General features: G+C 45.0%; 1 protein-coding gene across 2 annotated transcripts in view; it reads right to left on the bottom strand.

Moving 5' to 3' along the window:
• The window catches only part of tpst1 (tyrosylprotein sulfotransferase 1), a 51,622-nt gene extending 39,960 nt beyond the window's left edge, over positions 1–11,662 (bottom strand). For both annotated transcript variants that reach the window (XM_079246999.1, XM_079247000.1), the window contains exon 1: positions 11,545–11,662. The gene's annotated coding sequence lies outside the window, so the exon portion shown is untranslated. The remainder of the gene's footprint in view (positions 1–11,544) is intronic.
• Between the last annotated feature and the right edge of the window lie 9,236 nt (positions 11,663–20,898).

The raw sequence follows: 20,898 nt of genomic DNA, 5'->3' as shown, positions 1-20,898 counted from the left end.
CAGCAGGATGATGGTCTGGCTACTGACTTGCTTTTTTTCTCATTGAAATTAAGAAAAATAACTATCAAAAAAAGTTTTGTACATTTTTTTGTTTTGTTTTTAGTCAACAAAAATTAGCGATATCAAAGCATTGTGAGAATTGCAATTTAAATCGAATGGGCACCAAAAAAAATCGAGTCCCACCCTACCCTGCGTGCTGGGCAGCACCTCCAAGATCCAAGGTGAGTCGACTGGTCTTACTGGACGTGATCATCTACAGCTCTGGTCTTTTTAATGAATCTTTCATTTCATATATTCTTAAATAATTCATTTCAGTGATTTTCTTGTGTTTATTTAGTTTTTATAAAACTGCACACATTCAGGCTCTAAAGGGTTAAATTTACAGCCCACACACACACATATATATATAATTTAATTATTAAATATGTAAAAATTAAAGTTGGTATTGAGCCATTGAGCTTATTTTACAGGATGAACCACATCATAACTAAACAACGTTATCCCAGATATTCTGGTGTGTTTTAACCTGTTTGGAACAGGCCAGGCCAGGCCAGGCCAATGCATCACTTTACCATCTGCTTTCCCCTTTTGACACCATGTTGCTGGATTCTTTTCAGGAGGTTGCAACATGACTAATGGCCCACTGACTGCTGCAGTGTTTAAGCAAACGATGTTGAGCCAGGACGGATGTTTCACAACGAAACTTTCCTTCCACACAAGACTAAGCAGCACATACACATCGTTCTGAAGGAAGAGCTGTACGTTTATTTCTTTTCTTTCCTGTTTCTGGGTTTTGTCTTTTCTCAGTCCACCCACACACTCTCACATCTTTGTCTTCTTCATGATTCAGTGTTGAAGGAACCAGCCAGGCTTCATGAGGGGGGTTTGCAGATGTTATCAGTACGAGAGGAAAAACACTTGGGAAAAGTTTCGTTGAGATTGGAGGATGAGATCAGAGCTAGCTGCGACAGGACTGGGCAGATGAAGAAAAACAGGGTCAACGACAGAAGGAGAGAAGGTGAAAGGAAAGGTGAGACACGAACAAGCTGAAAGTGTGAAAGACAGCAACACAAATCAGTGTCACTGTCCTTTAAAGGTAAACAAACAGCACGAGATGAGAGCTGGAGTTCGTTAAAACCCCGACATTATATCCACGTTTTGTTACATAAAATTTTATGAAGAAAAAAGACAAAAGGTAAATTTACTCAGTTTTCACTGCTACACCACTAAACCTGCAGCAGAACAGCTGTTCGAGAGGGGGGACAGTTTTCACTGCTGCACCACTAAACCTGCAGCAGAACAGCTGTTCGAGAGGGGGGACAGTTTTCACTGCTGCACCACTAAACCTGCAGCAGAACAGCTGTTAGAGAGGGGACCGTTTTCACTGCTGCACCACTAAACCTGCAGCAGAACAGCTGTTAGAGGGGGGACCGTTTTCACTGCTGCACCACTAAACCTGCAGCAGAACAGCTGTTCGAGAGGGGGGACCGTTTTCACTGCTGCACCACTAAACCTGCAGCAGAACAGCTGTTCGAGAGGGGGGACCGTTTTCACTGCTGCACCACTAAACCTGCAGCAGAACAGCTGTTCGAGAGGGGGGACAGTTTTCACTGCTGCACCACTAAACCTGCAGCAGAACAGCTGTTCGAGAGGGGGGACCGTTTTCACTGCTGCACCACTAAACCTGCAGCAGAACAGCTGTTAGAGGGGGGACCGTTTTCACTGCTGCACCACTAAACCTGCAGCAGAACAGCTGTTAGAGGGGGGACCGTTTTCACTGCTGCACCACTAAACCTGCAGCAGAACAGCTGTTAGAGGGGGGACCGTTTTCACTGCTGCACCACTAAACCTGCAGCAGAACAGCTGTTAGAGGGGGGACCGTTTTCACTGCTGCACCACTAAACCTGCAGCAGAACAGCTGTTAGAGGGGGGACCGTTTTCACTGCTGCACCACTAAACCTGCAGCAAAACAGCTGTGTTGTTGGAGATGTTAAGTATGCCGGTTCCTGAACTGGATTTTGAACCAGTTGACACACAGGTTGGATGAAAACCTGAGAAGTTGGTTCACGACAGGAATAAAAATATCTAAATAAAAAAAACAAATTTATACTCCTGAATCATGAGATAGGATTCCCTCGAGTACCAAACGGCTGTTTTTCTGATCTTTAAATAAAGCTGGAAAAAGAAACCTGAACATGAGGCCAAATAATCAAAAAGCTTTAGAAAGTGAAGGAGGATCGCGGCGATTTGGGTGAATGTAGAACCCTGTAAAATCCGACCACATTCTCCTGCTTGTCTATATTGTCGATTTAACAAGTCACAATGGAGCCTTATGACCTAAATATCAACATTTAGGAATAAATTTCCAACCTGTTTATGTGTTCTTCCTGTTTGGTTCTGGTGGAACTGGTGTGAATGTGGGCCGGTTCTCAGGCTCCAGATCGGAGCTGGAACTGAACTAGCTGTCATACATGGAAAAATAAAAACAACATCAGATTTATTTTTATTTTCCTGTGAAGTACGACTGTAAAAAAAAATCGGATGGAGCAGAAATGCTGCCGGGCCAAAACTAACCTGATGAAGTTAAACACGAGAAGAAATCAAAGACAAACATGTTGCAACAATAAACTTAACAAGGAACTTTCATTAGTTCTTCTCTCACTGCTTTCTGTAGCATGAAAGATCTGTCAGAACCAAAAGAGAGTGTGTGTGTGTGGTGAACAGAGATAAAGATAATCCTGCTCGGACGTGAAAGGTTGTGACGGGCTGCTGGATAATATAACTGCAGTAGAGATGGCGAGCAGGGTCTTGTTACCGGGACTGAAACGTGTTGGTGTTAAATTAATTGAACGTCTTCTCTCCTGTTACGGATACTTCATCCTTCTCAGGATGTTTTTCTCATTGATCTGAGGGAAGAAGCTGATGCAGCTCTTTGCGGTGCAACCAGCAAGGACAACACAGGAAAAAAAAAAACAGAGGTGTTTGTGACGTAGGAAATAAGTCAAGAGAAGTTCATCAATATAATCGGACACAGTCGACACATTTACATGCAAAACTATTAACCAGTCCAGTTGACAAGGTGCAGCACCACCGCGTCCAGTAATCGTCCAGTAAGACCAGCGCATCAATCCGAGGGTATTGTACTGACCAGAGTTTCAGAATGTTTGTTTTTAAGGTTCAGAAGCCGAGTTTGAACAAAACAACCCGTCAAAAAGCAGGTGTTTGTCTGAAAGAGGATGTTCAGCATGGGAGGGGTTAAACTCTGACAAATATCACCTGATAAGATCAACATGGAGAGCAGATGTAGTTAGGATATGTTTGCCTTCATGTTAAACAGAAACAGAAGCTCCAGCCTCCCTCTGGGACATCATCCAGGTCGGTTTGAAACTGACCTAAGCTCTGCTCAGCCTCCAGTCAGTGACCTCTGACCTCTGGACCCGAAGCTCTGAGGTCAGAGTAAGAAAAGCAAAAACAGCCTGAAAGGAGGGAGACGTGGATCTCAGGTAGGATTATCAGCCCATTTATCCGCCAACAACGCAGCGCTCTAAGAGGAAACAATAAATTCATCCTTCTTTTTAACTGTGTCTAAATCTCCAAACAGATGTTCCTCTTCTGTTTGTTCGAATAATTTGTTTCTTTCAGCTCAGCATTGTGAGTTGATATACATATAATACATCAAAGTAAAATTTTTAAAAAGTTACAAAAATAAATTTTAAATATAAAAGAATTAAATAAATTAAAAGGTATAATTAAATAGGTAATAAAAATTACATGAATATGAAAAATAAATAAATCAAAGCCGAAAATTGTTCGAATTAAATCAAAAGTTTTCAATAGAATTTTTTTGAACAATTTGAAAAACAAATTTGAAATGAAACGTAATGAAATGAAAAAAATAAAAGAAATAAAAAACTGATTTATTAAAAGTTTAAAATAATGCAAAAATAAAAATAGAAATACATGTCATTTTAAAAGATTAAAATAAGAATATAAAACCAATTTTCAAAAAGCCTTATAGCATCCTAAAAAGCTACAAATATATTCTATACTTTATATAAACTTTCATTTGGTCACAAAAAGAAATTATTTCTGCTTTACTACAACCAAATATTGCACATGTACATGTACAGACGAGACTTGCACGTGCAAACCCTGTTTGTGTAAAAAATAAAACACACGCTTGAGTCTTAGAAGCAGTGAAGGAAAAGATAAATGTTCATTTACGGACCGAGTACGACTCGCTGTCGTCACATGACTCGCCCTGTATCATGATATTAGACACACAGTTGGCTGGAAAGAAGAGGTCAGCCGGGGGGGGGGGGGGGGGGGGGGTCAGTCTGCACAAGAACCCATTAACTGTATTTTATCCTGCTTCTAGATGAGGGTGGGGGGGTGATAGATGAACAGCTCAGGGGTTACCAGACTCAGATAAGAAGCAGCCGAGTCGTCCACTAATGAAAGAATTCATTATCTAGTATTTAAGTGATCTGAAGGAAGAGTCTTCCTTCCAGCTGCTAAACTGGGTTTTGTTGAGGGGGGGGTCATACAGCCATGTTTCTCTATCTGATGCTGTGCAGCAACACTTCCATGTGGCTGATCACCTCGCCAGCTGCCAGCTGGGTTAAACTACCAGTCTGAGGATGTAAACGCCATAAAACCACCAAACGGGACGACGACGAACTGACTGAACCTGTAATTTAACCGAAAGTTTCTCTCATCATAACTCAAATAAAAATCTTTGTGCAGCAGAGATGAAAACCGTGCGTACAGGCTCCTCCTCTGTAAACCTGCAGTTTGCTTCTACTGCATGCATTTTACTTTAAACATCACATGTTCGAGGTTTTCTTTGATCTAGACATTTTTACCATTAACTTATCTATTGATCTTAGCGTTATGTGCCATCAGAGGTCATTTGATGACACATTATGGAAACAGTAACAACAGATTTACCAGGAAGCTAGTAGCTAGCCTTGCAGCTGCTGTTACTGAGCATTTGCAAACATTTTGGTGTTTATGGACAAGAGAACGGACTTCCTGCATATGGAGGCTGTTTAAAGTCTAAATAAACTCTAACAACATGCCTTCCAGCCCCGGTTCGAGGAGAAGCTGCTGCTGTTCTGACATTTTAGCGTAACGTCTGTCGGTTTAGACTCCTTTATCCAATCAGCATAACTATATATGACGTTCTGGTAGATGAGTTAGAGTAGATTTAATGTTCCGTTTAGAAAAAAACGATTCATCACATGTTAAATCTGACACGGAGAAGGAGCTGGATGCTAATACGTTAATGCTACAATACGTGTTTGAAGACTTTACATGCTCACTTGCAAAAAGGTTAACTGTACGTTTCATACGTTTCATCTGAGTTTAACTCCATTTCCCCTCCAGATGTGGTCAGATTAGAGACGCACTTGATCAATGTGCAATTAATATGCAACAAAATACATAAAATTACTGCAAGCTGATGCAGTCGACAATTTCTGAGTGACTGAGTGGTCAGCGCTGATGGCTCGTTGCGTTTTTCTGCACATTAACTGAGATGATAAAACAGCCAAATCTGCAGAACACCTGCTGCTCCTGACTACTGCCAGCATGTCTTTCCTCTTCATTCTAGGAAAATACATCTTCGTTATGAGTTGGGTTCATTTATGTTTTGACATAAATGAAAGTTATTTGACAGAAATGAATGGATTAAAGCACAGGTATCGAACTCCAGTCCTCGAGGGCCGGTATCCTGAAGGTTTTTGTTGTCTCCCTGCTCCAACACACCTGACCAAAACTCAAAAACAGGTTGACAAGAAGGTGCTGGGTGCATTTGATTTGGATCAGCTGCGTTGGTGGAGGGAAACAACTAAAACCTGCCAGATACTGGCCTTCAAGGACTGGAGTTTGACACCCCTGGATTAAAGTGTGACATGGAGTCAGAGAAAACCCCTGAAAGGGGAAAAACCCTGAAGCCCAACAGCTAAACTCAACGTTTGTGGAGGAAAAACTCTGATGTGAAGGCTCTGAAAAGGAACCTTGTGCTGTTTTCAATGCAACCGCTCCGACTCTGCAACACAAACCGACTTCCTCTAATGTGAAGTCTTCTCTCAGTTTAAGTTCACACAGGAAACACTGGCTCTTTAAACCACAGCCGTCCTGCATACACACACCTGTATATGTGCTTTTCACACCTTCTGCTGAAGCTTCCAGGTCTCAGGCACCGCTACGGTGCAGAAACACCGCTACGGTGCAGAAACACCGCTACGGTGCAGAAACACCGCTACGGTGCAGAAACACCACAATGCAGGGATTGGGTTCAATAAAATAAAGTGTGTCTGTATCTGCATGTGTGTGTGTGATGAGTGGGCAAACATTAGTATGAACACAATTCCCAGGCAGGAAGACCCAATCTGGGCTGTCAGTGTAGGAAGGGTGTCTCTGGAGACCGTTTTTACTCTCGTTCTTCCAGGACTACAGTATAGCTGCTGGCCTACAGCGTTAACAACAAATCCTACAGACATCACCGCTGATTACATTTAAATCTTGTTTTCCACTCATGCATGCAGGTCTGCTGGATTCCCCCGCAGCGTCCTGGGACACGAAGCTTAATGGAGATTTGTTGATCCACTCGGCCCATCCACGCTGTCGTCAACGATGCTAACGCTGTTTAGCAATAAAGCTATAAAAGGTTTGACGATGCCGAGTACGCCACCAATAAACCGCAGAGAACATACGTAAATCATGACAGCAGATATGAGCCTGTATTGATTCTAATGAAATATTTCCATCAGGCAAATGCAGGGTTTGATAAATAAGTCAATAACAATGCTGCTGCTGCTAATCTAGTCATCTTTGTACTTGTGTTAATGTTGATTTAATTCTGGTAAAAAGAGGAAATATTCAGGCTTTAAACTGTCGAATGACACCAAACCCTGAAGGAATCCTTCATCATTTATGATGTAAAAAAGATTTGTTTAATTTAATTCATAAAAACTCAGAACAAACAACTGATTCTTAGTTAAAGAACAAGAAATAAGGCAAGGACAACTTATCAGAGGGACGAAAACATTCGGTCACCAGCTCTACGTGGTAAATGATCCATGATAACATCATTATCACTTCCTGTCAGACTTTCCACCAATCAGAGAGCTTAAACTGACGGTAACGTCCAATCAGGAGCAGCCAAAGATCAACAAGTGATGAGAAAAGCAGGAAAATAATGATCCTCTATGGCTGGAATAAAGCCAGGAAGACGTTTGGGATGCAGCTGAGGTGGAGGTGCTGCAGTGAGGAGAGCAGGTAGATAGTAGCAGGAAGACGTGTGGAAACATGGAAACAGTGTGTGTGTGTGTGTTTCAGACGTGAGAGAATGATGTGCAGATGAGAAAAGGCTTGGTCACTGCTGATCTATGTGTGTTATTTCTACAAACTTCTGGTTCCTCTTTATGCTGCTTTATCTGTTCATACATTCATTTTACATCATTTTAGCCTCAGAATCTGACAGCTGAGGCTGAGAACATCCCGTTTCCATGGAAACGGCACGTCTGCGCGGAAACGGCACGTCTGCGCGGAAACGGCACGTCTGCGCGGAAACGGCACGTCTGCGCGGAAACGGCACGTCTGCGTGGAAACGTCACGTCTGCGCGGAAACGGCACGTCTGCATGCTGACTGGGAGTAAAATGCAGTTTTGCAAAAGAACAAAAGAAAAAAAACAGACCGAAAACAGGAAAAACTGACTTGGATTTGAAGGGTTAATCTGCAGAGGTGTTCAGGAAGATAACCAGTTCACTTTCAGCTACATTTGTCCTCTGTCCAGTTTCCTCCTTCACTCCGCTGGCAGGTCTTTCCTACCCTGTCCCATTGGGTTGTTTTTGTGCTTAGCGACCAGCTTCCAGGCGCTTTACTGCCACCTGGTGGACTGGAGGCGTACCGACGGAAATCAACTCATGGTTATCATTGAAATCAGGCTAATGCTGACAGGCTAATACAAACAGCTTTCCCATTAAGCCTTTATAAATGCAAACTATAGATGCCACAGTGTGCACATCAGACACTGATGCTGACACACCGATGTGGAAATCAGTACGTTTTAGTCCATTTCATGCTTTTACAATACAAGGCTAAATGGAGAGAAGATTGTTTGGTGGCATCCAGAAAGCTGTGTGCTGCTATACAGGAGACAGGAAGGATGCATGGAGACAGCAGCAGATGTTTTACAGATAAATGCCAGGCAGACGACTTGCTTCAGAAGTGAAACTGCTCTGAATCCATCATCCAGCAGAGGTTCTGGTTATGCAAAGAAGCATGGTTATCTGCAAACGATGCCATAAAACCATTAAAGGCAGCAGTACGACCAGTTAGATTTACCAGGATAAATGTTGTCCTGGATGCTGAAGAAAACCTCACACAATGCAGCCGCAAAGCATTTACAGGAGCTAACAGGAGATAACAGGAGTTAACCAGCTACCGGAGGTAAGCGGGCTAAAGCTAAGTCACGTTGTCAACCGGCTAAAAACTGCGGTTGTTCTACGTTCTTCTGACTTGAAGCAGGAGATTGGGTACCTGTCAATCAAAAGGACACGCCCCTAAATATGCCGAATTTCGAGATTAAATTAGACTGCGGGGGGTGATGTCTGCTTTATGTGCAATGAACCCAGTTGTTACCTCCACCAAGGAGGTTATGTTTTTCCCGCCATCTTTTCGCTCAACATAACTTAAAACGTTACAGACGTAGTTTTATAAACATTTCAAAAGTTGTTGGAAATATGAAAATGAAGAACTGATTAAATTCTGGTGGTGATCCAGATCATCGTTTGGATCCAGGAATGTTTTAAAAGGATTCTTTAACATTGTGCTTGGCAGAGGTTTCCGCTCTCCAAGTGTTTTTCTAGTTTTTTATTTAACAAGCAACTTCGTCCGTGGCAGGGCAGGTCGTGCACGCGGCAGGGCGGGTCGTGCACGCGGCAGGGCAGGTCGTGCACAGGGCAGAGCAGGTCGTGCACAGGGCAGGGCAGGTCGTGCACGCGGCAGGGCAGGTCGTGCACGCGGCAGGGCAGGTCGTGCACGCGGCAGGGCAGGTCGTGCACAGGGCAGAGCAGGTCGTGCACAGGGCAGAGCAGGTCGTGCACAGGGCAGAGCAGGTCGTGCACAGGGCAGAGCAGGTCGTGCACAGGGCAGAGCAGGTCGTGCACAGGGCAGAGCAGGTCGTGCACAGGGCAGAGCAGGTCGTGCACAGGGCAGGGCAGGTCGTGCACAGGGCAGGGCAGGTCGTGCACAGGGCAGGGCAGGTCGTGCACAGGGCAGAGCAGGTCGTGCACAGGGCAGAGCAGGTCGTGCACAGGGCAGAGCAGGTCGTGCACAGGGCAGGGCAGGTCGTGCACGCGGCAGGGCAGGTCGTGCACGCGGCAGGGCAGGTCGTGCACGCGGCAGGGCAGGTCGTGCACGCGGCAGGGCAGGTCGTGCACGCGGCAGAGCAGGTCGTGCACAGGGCAGAGCAGGTCGTGCACGCGGCAGGGCAGGTCGTGCACGCGGCAGGGCAGGTCGTGCACAGGGCAGAGCAGGTCGTGCACAGGGCAGAGCAGGTCGTGCACAGGGCAGAGCAGGTCGTGCACGCGGCAGGGCAGGTCGTGCACGCGGCAGGGCAGGTCGTGCACGCGGCAGGGTCCGAGTGTTTGAATGCCACATGATGTAAAAATGTTCGTACTTTGTCACCACCTCGATCAGCTGTTTTATCAAAACAATCCGTTTTACCTGCAACAGTAAAAACACGGAAGCAGCAACTCCGCTTCATGCTTTCTCCATGTTAACCACGCCCACCTCAAATGTCCAACCAATCACACGATACTTCTCTGAGAAGAAAAAAGTTCAGCCCGATGTGTCGAGAACTGTCTTCAAACACGTCCGTGAGAACAAAATTACGTAGTTTTTCTTCTGGAGAACAAGAAAAAGTTCTCGCTTCTCGTGGAGGATGGAACGAGCTTTAGCGTGTAGCTCAACCAAACCTTTGCGTTGTCGTGGAGACGGCCCTGATGCTGACAGTTTTCCTTTTAACGCACTACAAAAACCTTTCCTCCTGGCAAACAGCAGGGGGCGCCATCGGTTTCAGACATTCAGACCAAACACATGAGGATTATATTGGAGAAAGGGTTAGATGTGCAACGACGAACTCATCTGGCTGCTCGTCTTCCCACTGGTTAGACTGGGTGGATTGGTCTCTATGCACAGGTCTCCAGTTACTATAAAACAAAGTTTACGTTCCTTCATCTCTGTTTGGACAGAACAAACCTCTTCCCCTCCTCAGCGACAAAACGTTGGCTCAGCTCTTCCTCGCTGCTTCTTTTAAAAGCAGAAAAGAAAGCGACGTAGCGAGCCGACTCCACCGCGATCTGCTGAGACACCAAACACAACCCCATCCATCAGCCCAGCGTTGCCACGGTGAGAACGATCCATTCAGGGGATCTGGTGACGTCTCCGGCTATCTGCTATTCTGGGAGGTTTCATTAATAAGGACTTCGCTGGAACTTCATAAACATGGAGCTGAAAGCAGGGCTGGGTCCAGTGGGCTCGCAGCTGCTTTACTGAATGTCATGCAGCAGCGAGTGGTCCTTCTGGAGGAGGAAATGAGAATTTAAAGTGAAGTGGAGTCCTACTGATCCAGCTCTGCAGCTGCGAGACCGGCCCGCTGAGTCCAGACAGTAATCCTCTGCATTGGACCACCTGCACACAGCAGATGTGCTCCTGGCTACCCTGAACAACTGGAAACTGTTTCTCAACCCTCTAGGAAAACTGAAATGTACTTTTAGAAGCGTTCAGCCTTGTAAGCGTGCAGGTTGCAGCTGGATCTGTTACTTTAAAGCCTAACCGAGTCCAGTATTTCCTCATATTTTACAATCTCATTTAAAACACATGCGTAAGTAATCTGGGATTTAGCAACCATAATAAAACTGTTTGCATGGGATGGACAGGCCAAGTTGTGTGCAGCTGAGCAGTGCAACAACACATCTGGGTAAAACAGGATTACTTTGAGAAAAAACATTACCCCAGAAACATTGATCTTTTTTCCAAAACGCCATTAAATCCCCCCACATCACAAAAATAAACTCATTTAATAACACTGACATTAATAAAGTGCAGTAAATCAGTAGACATGGACTCGTGCGGTTTAGCTCGTGTTATTCTGCTCAATGCATGATCAGAAACATGGAGGATTGGGTTTAATTTCTAATAAAAGGCGTGTTTATGATGATCTAGCTGGGTTTTAATGACCCCCGCACAGTTCCGGATGAGCTGATGCGAAAATGACCCCCAGGTTTGCGGGATGTGTTGGACCAGAGCTGAATGCGCGGTTCCACAGCGGGGGCTTCATTTTCCAGCCTCCACCCCCCCTAAACACGCCAAACACCAGATATTATGTAACCTCAGTGTAACAGTCAGAGGAGGGACGTATTTATTATTGATAATCAATCCCCTCCCCGGTATAAAACAGGGTCTAAGGGCTGCAGCTCTTTGGCTAAGAGGAAGGAGAAGGACGAGACACCCGCACGGCGTCAGAAACATACCTAATGCTGCGGAAACGGCGCAGGTTAGCCAGCCAGAAAACTTCCACCGAATCCAGCGTCGCGGTCCCGACAGCCCCCGCCGTCCTCTGGAGTCACTTTCCGAACATTTTCTGCCAACATTGACCGTGAGAAGCACACAGTTGTCAGGCTGCTGTTGAGACTGCGAGGAGCGACGAACTGAGCAGCCTGCCACAACCGGGCTGTTGAAAGAGGAGCCCTGATTGGTCCAGAATCTGATAGCGGCTGTGTGTCACAGCCTCTGATTGGTCTACAGGGTATGGGCGGAGCCTCTGTGGATTTAAAAACACAGTATTGATTTTTTTTCCATTTATTTATTTATTTATTTATTTATTTATTTATTATTTTCTTATTTCTAATTAAAATGTCACTGAGAAATTTCATATCAACTTACTCACTGATATGAAATATTCATTCATTCATTTAAATTCCTAACCGCTTAGTTCGATTAAGGATCGCAGGTCAGTCATGTTGATCTTTCCAAATGCATATGTAAAATGTTTTCAAGGTGCAGTTCTTGACTAATTTGGCTTTTTATTAGTAAAAATCAAGTGTTACTTTCATAAATACATATTTTACCAAAGTCTAATCACATAGGGGTGAGGACGACTGTATATGTGTCTAACAAGGATTATTTTCAACTGAAGTTAACGTCAGCTTGACAGGATGAGCTGTCAGCCAGAAGAGAGCTCGTCTAAACCGCCTCATGTTGGTCATTTACACACAAAGGAAAATTAAAATAAATCAAATTTAATTTACTTGCACCATTTTCTGTCATTTTAAAAATATTTTTGTGTCTTTTTGTGGAAGAATGGGATCAGTACTTAGATGAACTTGGCATATGTAGTTGCCAGGCAACGGAGGACTGGAGCACTATGGGTAATTCTCGTACACTAGATAGGCAGTCTCATTTTACTGGCAGTAAGCACACTTCGGTGGATGCAGATGACGTAGAACACTTTGCGGCCTATGCAGTCTGCGCACTTGGAGGTGTGCATACCCTGAATTGAGAAACACCAAGGGGGTTTGGATTACTATACTATAGTGACCGAAAGAACGAGAACTCGTATACATGAGTTTGCTCTGCAGGGTGACCGGGCTCTCCCTTAGAGATAGGGTGAGGAGCTCGGTCATCCGGGAGGAAATCAGAGTAGAGCCGCTTCTCCTCCACATAAAGAGGAACCAGTTGAGGTGGCCCATTTGAGTCGCATCATTTACAGTTGCATGCTGTATAAAACAACAGAGACGCTGATTTGTTTGTTAGATACAGCGGAAAAGCTCCGTCTGGTGACTCTACGCTGCTGTTAGATGGATTTTCTCAGAGTTTTTCCTCATGTTTTATCAGTTATTTAAGCTGATATGTCAAGGGGATGGGGGTTGATGTCCTCCCTCCGGTAACACTATTTCACACGATGATATTAGCTGTTAGCATTAGCACCAAACACATGGCAGACATGTTTGTAACTTATCGGCATCAATAACGAAACAGGTTTATGTATCGTTCTGTACCTCATCACCTGACGGGACACTCCAACTTGTGCAAGATGTTGACATTTTTACATTTGTGACCCTCCGTGGCTTCTGTAGTGGTAATAATAAGCTTAAACAGCAAGGCGTCAGAGAGTGGTACTCCGTAGTTTGTATTCAGTTAGCAAACCGCTAGTTGGGAGTCATTCTCACACACTGCAGCTTTAACATTAATATTTAAATGATCTTCCTTAAACCTAGGAACATAATTGCATTACGTAAAATTGTTATTAAATGAGTTTATGATGATGATTTCCCACGCAAATTTGTGACAACAGGTTTACAATATTGTACCAGAGGGCCCAAATCGACCGATAAGGACCCATCAGCACCAGGACTAAAACAATAACTTCTGTCTTCTTCTTATTAAAATGAAGAAAATTCAAGGCCAACCAGGCTTTGACCTCATTAAGACATTAAAAAAGTTTTTGTAAGAAGCAAGAGTCCTTACGTTTAAGGGTATATAAACCTGACTGTCATCTGCATAGAGGTGGAACGTACAATTGTGCTTCCTAATGACTGACCTGAGGGGAAGGAGGTACAATGAATAAACCAAAGACCCGGGATGTCCTTGTCACTTATCTGTTCAAAACTGTTATGCACAGAATATCCAGGGCATTTCAGGGGTCTTGCTGGTGAATTCCTGATTGGCTTGAGCTTTTTGTGAATGATCTGATCCTGTTTGTGTCATCTGGGACCGCGGTCAAGAATGGAGTGTTCTCTCCAGATGAGAAATGAGGTCCTGCCCCTCATTTCCAACCAACCAGGTGTAGACATACTCATCACACCTCAAGCCTGAGTGGAGGAGTTCAAGTAACTCACATCTTTTTCAGAAGTGAGAGAAGGATGGTTGCAGAAGATTGGTGATGTGTTCTCTGCATCCGTCTGTCCTGGTGAAGAATAAGCTGAACTAAAGGGCGATACTCTTGATTTACCTATCGAACTACATTCTTACCCTCACATTTGGTCAACAGGTGATGTATAGACTACTATCAGGACTTCACCAAGAGTAAAAAAAAAATGTCTCTGAGCAACATTACCTAGCTTAAATGTAAAATGTGGGAAAACATATTTTGCAGGTGTGGTAGATGAAGCCTGATTGCAGATGTTTTGTTGTTTGTTTTCTTGCTCAGCTGGATGTCGTCCTTTAAACTGCGGAGCTGGTAGGAGTGTGTTCTGGCTCGTTGGTGAGATTCCACACTAACGTGTGAAACACGACAAACATTAAGCCTGAAGAAGACCCGTGTGGCTGCAACAACGCTGGCTTTTCATTTCTGTAAAAATGACAATAACCTCTACAGAGTAACTTCAATCATTTGCTTTTTTAAGAAAAGCAACTTTTTGTTGTTTACATTAGAAGCCTTGAAAGACACCGACATGGAGTCAGCATGCTGAAAGGTTTCCCACCTACACAGCTTTAATTCTCTCTACACAGGTATCAGTCAGACTTCTTCATTAAAAATAACTCACATCAGCCGTCCTGCTTCTTTTCACTCACTCACTGTCAGATTTATATTTCATATTCATCTAAAGCTTCCTTCACAGCCCCAGATGTGGGATTTCTAGATACTGATACTGTTGTTTGTATTGCAACTGATACTTTTTCAGACAGACTTTTAACTATTCAGTTTAATTTGTTTCATCGAGGGGAGTGCTGATTGATCATTTCATTATTCATTAGTAGTGTTGTTCTGTCTAAACACCAGGCTGACAAGCTGGACCTCACACACACAACATGGACCAATGGACAAACACTGATTACATGCACATGGTGTCAACTTTAGCAGCTTTTTAAACATTTTTAATGAAGTTTAAATGTTTTAAAATGTTGAAGTTTTATTCTATTTTTGACCTGGTTTAAGAAATTCTCTTAAAACGCTGCTTCCATGAGGAAAAAACATCCAAATTCTTAAAAAATAAAAGAAAGAAGAAACTTTCGGAAATAAATGTTTATTTCCAAAAATCATAAAGTGTCTACAGTTAAAGCCTTCTGTGCTTTTTGTGGGATAACACAAATCAAAGCTTTTTAAACGTGAACTATTTCACAGGAAAAAGATGTATGTCCAGGAAAGGTTTAATGGGGTGGTGTTTAATGGAGCTCATCTTGGAGCTCTTTCTTTCTTCAGTCCCATCAGCAGAGAGAAGCTCCTCCATCAGAAGGAAATCTTCGTCTGAAGGTCACAGAAAGGCCGAGACAGCAGGAATAAAAGGGACATTAGGACTCAGGGGGGTAAGAGAGAAGGCAGAAGTGATTGCTTTTCCATCTCAAACGTTCCTCCTTTCAGTGGCAGTGACAGAGGAAAGATGATCAATGATGCCATTACTGCAGATGCTCTGGTTTCATACTCATCAGCCAAGATCTCAGCATCTCCAGCTGATTTACCAACCACAGCGCAAACACGCTCACAGACCCACCAAAATAAAAGCACAAATAAATGATAAACTTTCATCCTCTGAGATATCTGATACGTTAATATTTAACCATGTATTGATTGAACCCAACCACATATACGTGCAGTCGGAGGACACTTGACACCTCAGAGTCGCTCATTAAGACGGCTGGTGTCACAATGTTGATTTTCTACAACTGCAGGAGGTTTCTTATGATGCAGTTTGACCAACACTCTTGATTCCCAGGAGACCCGTCCACGCCTGTCAGCGTGGAAACAAGCTGACGACACGGGAGGTCACAGCGCCCTGATGATGTCTTCATCCTGCTCTGACTTCCACTCATTCAGGGTGCCGCAGGGCCATGGAGGTGGATGATGGCCGTAAAGGCTGCTGGTACAATGCGCTCCCCAGAGTCCCAGGTCTGAGACTGTGGGACCGGATGGGACAGGATGATATGGGAGGAAGTGGATGGCGTCCAACAATACCAGTGTCCTCTGGGAGGAGGTGCAGGGGTCAACGTGCTGAGGTAAGAAAGCACTAATAGAAACCCATGCAAAGGGATATCAATAGCCAGGGGTGTCAAACATACGGTCCAGGGGTCAAAACCGGCCCGCCAGAGGGTCCAGACTGGACCGCAGGATGAATCAGGTCAATCTGAAAATAACAGAAGATATTAACTGTAATATTCAAAATAAATAATAATCTAATGAATATATTTGAATAAAAATGTCTTACAGGATCAAATATAAAAATTTTAGAATAAAAAGTCTTTATACATTTAAATACAGTATTCTATTAATATTCTACATAAAAAAAAAAGATTTACCTTTGAACCATAATGATCCCTTTCCCCTTATAAATACTCTCCTCTGTTGTGCTTCAGGAAATGTAAAATCAGGTGAGACAAACTGGAAAATGGACTCCGATGAGGCAGTTTGTGCTGCTTTCTGATGGATGCGAGTCCTGAAACAGGAGGATCTGATGAAACTCACCTTAGAGCGGAAATACGAACACTGGCTGCCTGTCAGCCTCCCTAACGACCTCCACAGCCTCAGCAGCGGCGCAGATGCAGGTTACACCGATGTTTGAAAGTTAATGAGCCAGTTAGTGCCATGATGATGTTTGAGTCTGAATAAAAGTTATACTTTTCACTCTACCATGTTTCCTTTTTCCTCATGCTTGATTTCTGATGTTTAACATTACACATTTTTTCTGTGGTTTTTTTATGTGCCAGATGTTTAAGAGTGCACATCTGTACATAATCATGTAAAGTTTACATGTGCTCATACGTGCATGTCATGCATTATCAAAAAGGATCAGACATGCTGGGGTTGTTGTTACACATTTATTCAAGTATATATTATTATTATTATTATTATTATTATTATTATTATTATTATTATTATTCACAGTAAATTAGTATTCATGATCAATTAAATTTAATTAGATCTAATTTATTTATTTACAATCATGATCTGGAGGGGCTCTTAGATCATGATCCTGGTCTCTGGGGTGACAGTCCAACAAATAGAATCCACCTTGTGCTCACTCTGTTCTACTTTAGTTATATAAAGTTATTACAGTAAACCAGCTGTAATATTTCATCTCCATCTACATAATCTTATGTAAATCTTATTGATTAGCTGTAGACAAGGATGATGAAAGATAAAAAAGACACTCATCTAAAATCTGGCTGGACCTTGTGGGTCACAAGTCACCGTCCTACCTGTAGCAGACATGTCTGAGGTTCTTCTGAGCGCCGAGGTTTTCTTGTCCGTTACAATCTGCTTCCTCATTAGCAGCCGTGCATCTGTGCTGATTACACAACATCGCTTCATCTCCTGCCAAAAAGGAGCTTCTGGCCCAGATATGGAACTATTCCCAGTCTAATGAGGCGAGGGGGCATTTGGAACAACGATGGAGGCAGACAGGTGCTGGATTTTAGGATGCATTCACATGCAGATAGTCTGCTAGACCAGGTCTGATTGGGGGCTTGGTTCAGTTAAAGGTGCAACATTGTTCCGGTACCAAAACTGTGTTCTTGCTGCGCTATTCAACATATCAGACCTTTAAAAACGTGTTTTATTCTCCACCAGCGGCAGGAAAATATGGAGCTGCCTCATATCCTGGTGGTTCAGATCCTGGTGGTCTGGCTGGCTCAGATCCTGGTGGTATAGGTGGATCAGATCCTGGTGGTCTGGCTGGTTCAGATCCTGGTGGTCTAGGTGGATCAGATCCTGGTGGTCTGGCTGGTTCAGATCCTGGTGGTCAGGGTGGTTCAGATCCTGGTGTTCTGGGTGGTTCAGATCCTGGTGGTCTAGGTGGATCAGATCCTGGTGGTCAGGGTGGTTCAGATCCTGGTGTTCTGGGTGGTTCAGATCCTGGTGGTCTAGGTGGATCAGATCCTGGTGGTCAGGGTGATTGGTGTGGTTGATCAGATCCTGTTGTTCTAGGTGGATCAGGTCCTGGTGGTCTGGGTGGTTCAGATCCTGGTGGTCTGGGTGGTTGGTGTGGTTGATCAGATCCTGGTGGTCTAGGTGGATCAGATCCTGGTGGTCAGGGTGGTTCAGATCCTGGTGGTCTGGGTGGTTCAGATCATACTGGTCTGGATGGTTCAGATCCTGGTAGTCTGGTTGATCAGACCCTGGTGTTCTGGTTGATCAGATCCTGGTGGTCTGGGTGGTTCAGATCCTACTGGTCTGGTTGATCAGATCCTGGTGGTCTGGTTGATCAGATCCTGGTGTTCTGGGTGGATCAGGACCTGGTGGTCCAGGTTTTCTGGGTTCTCTCCCAGCAGCAGTCTTTATCGGCCTCCATGCTGACTCTCCCACCTGGCAGACAGGTGATCTCCATCAGCCGCTCCGTGTCCCAAAGTCGTCTTCAGGAGGAAAATGAGAACAATGCCAGACAGCCGTAACATGTCTGACTGTAGAGCAGGAAAGTCATGTTTTCATGGCTTTTAACACCAGTGATCTGCTGACTTTCATGAACCAGTGAGACCAGTAAACACACTGCGGATCCCAGAAAGACGTCAGACCTGCAGGAAAATGAATGGATGGATGAATGTCCAGTCTGTCCCTGCAGTACAGGGTTAAATGGGACGTTTTTCTTTCTGTACAAGTCGCCTTTAGCTGTTTTAATACCAGATGCTCCATGAGCACAACATGACAAATAAATACGTTCCTCAGTCCACATTTCAGGAATAGAAACAGATTTTTATTCTGCTGATAACAGAAAAAGGAAGAGAGCTGCAGGTCTCCGATGTCCCACTGAGACAGGTTTGAAATCTCCACCTAAAGCCTGGAAGGTACAGTGTGCAACAAAACGGCCAGTAAGGATGCTTTAAAAACTTCTTCAGCAGGTTAGAAAGATAATCTCTAATAATTCCCATTTTCTTTAGCTTCTTCACATCTGCTTCTGTGTGAAGGGTTAAATAATCTGCGTTTGATGAAAAACAATCTCTGCCTTGATGAGGTGAGTCATGAGCATGTGTGAGTTATGCAGAAACTACAAAAAGGGTCAATGAGTCAGCATGAACACAGACCAGAACCTTCACTACTCCCATTCCTGTCCCGCATCATGTTCAACCTCCTGCTGCTCACCAACAAAGCCCCCCATAACCACACCCCCTCGTACCTAAAAGCCATGCTTCTCCCCCTACATCCCTTCCTGTCACCTCCCCTCCACTTTGCTGATGCCAACGACCGGACTGAAGACCAAGCACCACACCTGGGAGGATAGGGCTTCTTCTTCCCTCCATCAGACCCGCCCCCTATCAGACCCGTCTTCCATCAAACCCATCCTCCATCAGACCCGTCCCCCATCAGACCCGTCCCCCATCAAACCCATCCTCCATCAGACCCGTCTTCCATCAAACCCATCCTCCATCAGACCCGTCCTCCATCAGACCCATCTTCCATCAAACCCATCCTCCATCAGACCCGTCTCCCATCAGACCCGTCCCCCATCAAACCCATCCTCCATCAGACCCGTCTCCCATCAGACCCGTCCCCCATCAGACCCGTCCCCCATCAAACCCATCCTCCATCAGACCCGTCTTCCATCAAACCCATCCTCCATCAGACCCGTCTCCCATCAAACCCATCCTCCATCAGACCCGTCTCCCATCAGACCAGTCCCCCATCAGAGCCATCCCCCATCAGACCCGTCCCCCATCAGACCCGCCCCCTATCAGACCCGCCCCCTATCAGACCCGTCTTCCATCAAACCCATCCTCCATCAGACCCGTCTCCCATCAGACCCGTCCCCCATCAGACCCGCCCCCTATCAGACCCGTCTTCCATCAAACCCATCCTCCATCAGACCCGTCTCCCATCAGACCCGTCCCCCATCAGACCCGTCCCCCACCAAACCCATCCTCCATCAGACCCGTCTCCCATCAAACCCATCCTCCATCAGACCCGTCTCCCATCAGACCAGTCCCCCATCAGACCCGTCCCCATCAGACCCGCCCCCTATCAGACCCGTCTTCCATCAAACCCATCCTCCATCAGACCCGTCTCCCATCAGACCCGTCCCCCATCAGACCCGTCCCCCATCAAACCCATCCTCCATCAGACCCGTCTCCCATCAAACCCATCCTCCATCAGACCCGTCCCCCATCAGAGCCATCCCCCATCAGACCCGTCCCCCGTCAGACCCGTCTCCCATCAGACCCGTCCCCCATCAGACCCGTCCCCTATCAGACCCGTCCCCCGTCGGACCCGTCCGCCATCAGACCCGTCTCCCATCAGACCCATCCCCCATCAGACCCATCCCCCATCAGACCCGTCCTCCATCAGACCCGTCCCCCATCTGATCCGTCCCCCATCAGACCCGTCCTCCATCAGACCCGTCCCCCATCTGACCCGTCCTCCATCAGACCCGTCCCCCATCAGACCCGTCACCTATCAGACCCGTCCTCCACCAGACTCATCCCCAATCAGAATCGTCCTCCATCAGACCCGTCCCCCATCAGACCCATCCCCCATCAGAATCGTCCTCCATCAGACCCATCCCCTTCAGACCCGTCCCCCATCAGACCCGTCCTCCATCAGATCCCAACTTCAAACTCTCCTGTTTGGCTCTCCTTTCATCACATCCTCATCTTCTTCAGATGTTTATCTGTTTGCTTTATTAATCCTATATAAAAAATGTTTTATTATTCATTCATTCATTCATTCATTATCCAAACCGATTAATCTGATCAAGGGCCACGGGGAAGTTGGAGTCTATCCCAGCAGCCTTTGGGCAAGAGGCAAGGTACACCCTGGACAGGTCGCCAGTCCATCACAGGGCCACACAAAGATACAAACAAGTCTTATTATTATTATTATTATTATTATTATTATTATTATTATTATTATTATTATTATTATTAACTCTCTTTTTTGTTAAAAATTCAGTTTGGATTAAAAT

The sequence above is a fragment of the Telmatherina bonti genome, assembly GCF_933228915.1.
Source record: "Telmatherina bonti genome assembly, chromosome: 9".
NCBI classification, from domain to species: domain Eukaryota; kingdom Metazoa; phylum Chordata; class Actinopteri; order Atheriniformes; family Telmatherinidae; genus Telmatherina; species Telmatherina bonti.
Note: the sequence above shows the minus strand (reverse complement) of the source record. Positions and strands in the feature narration are given on the sequence as shown.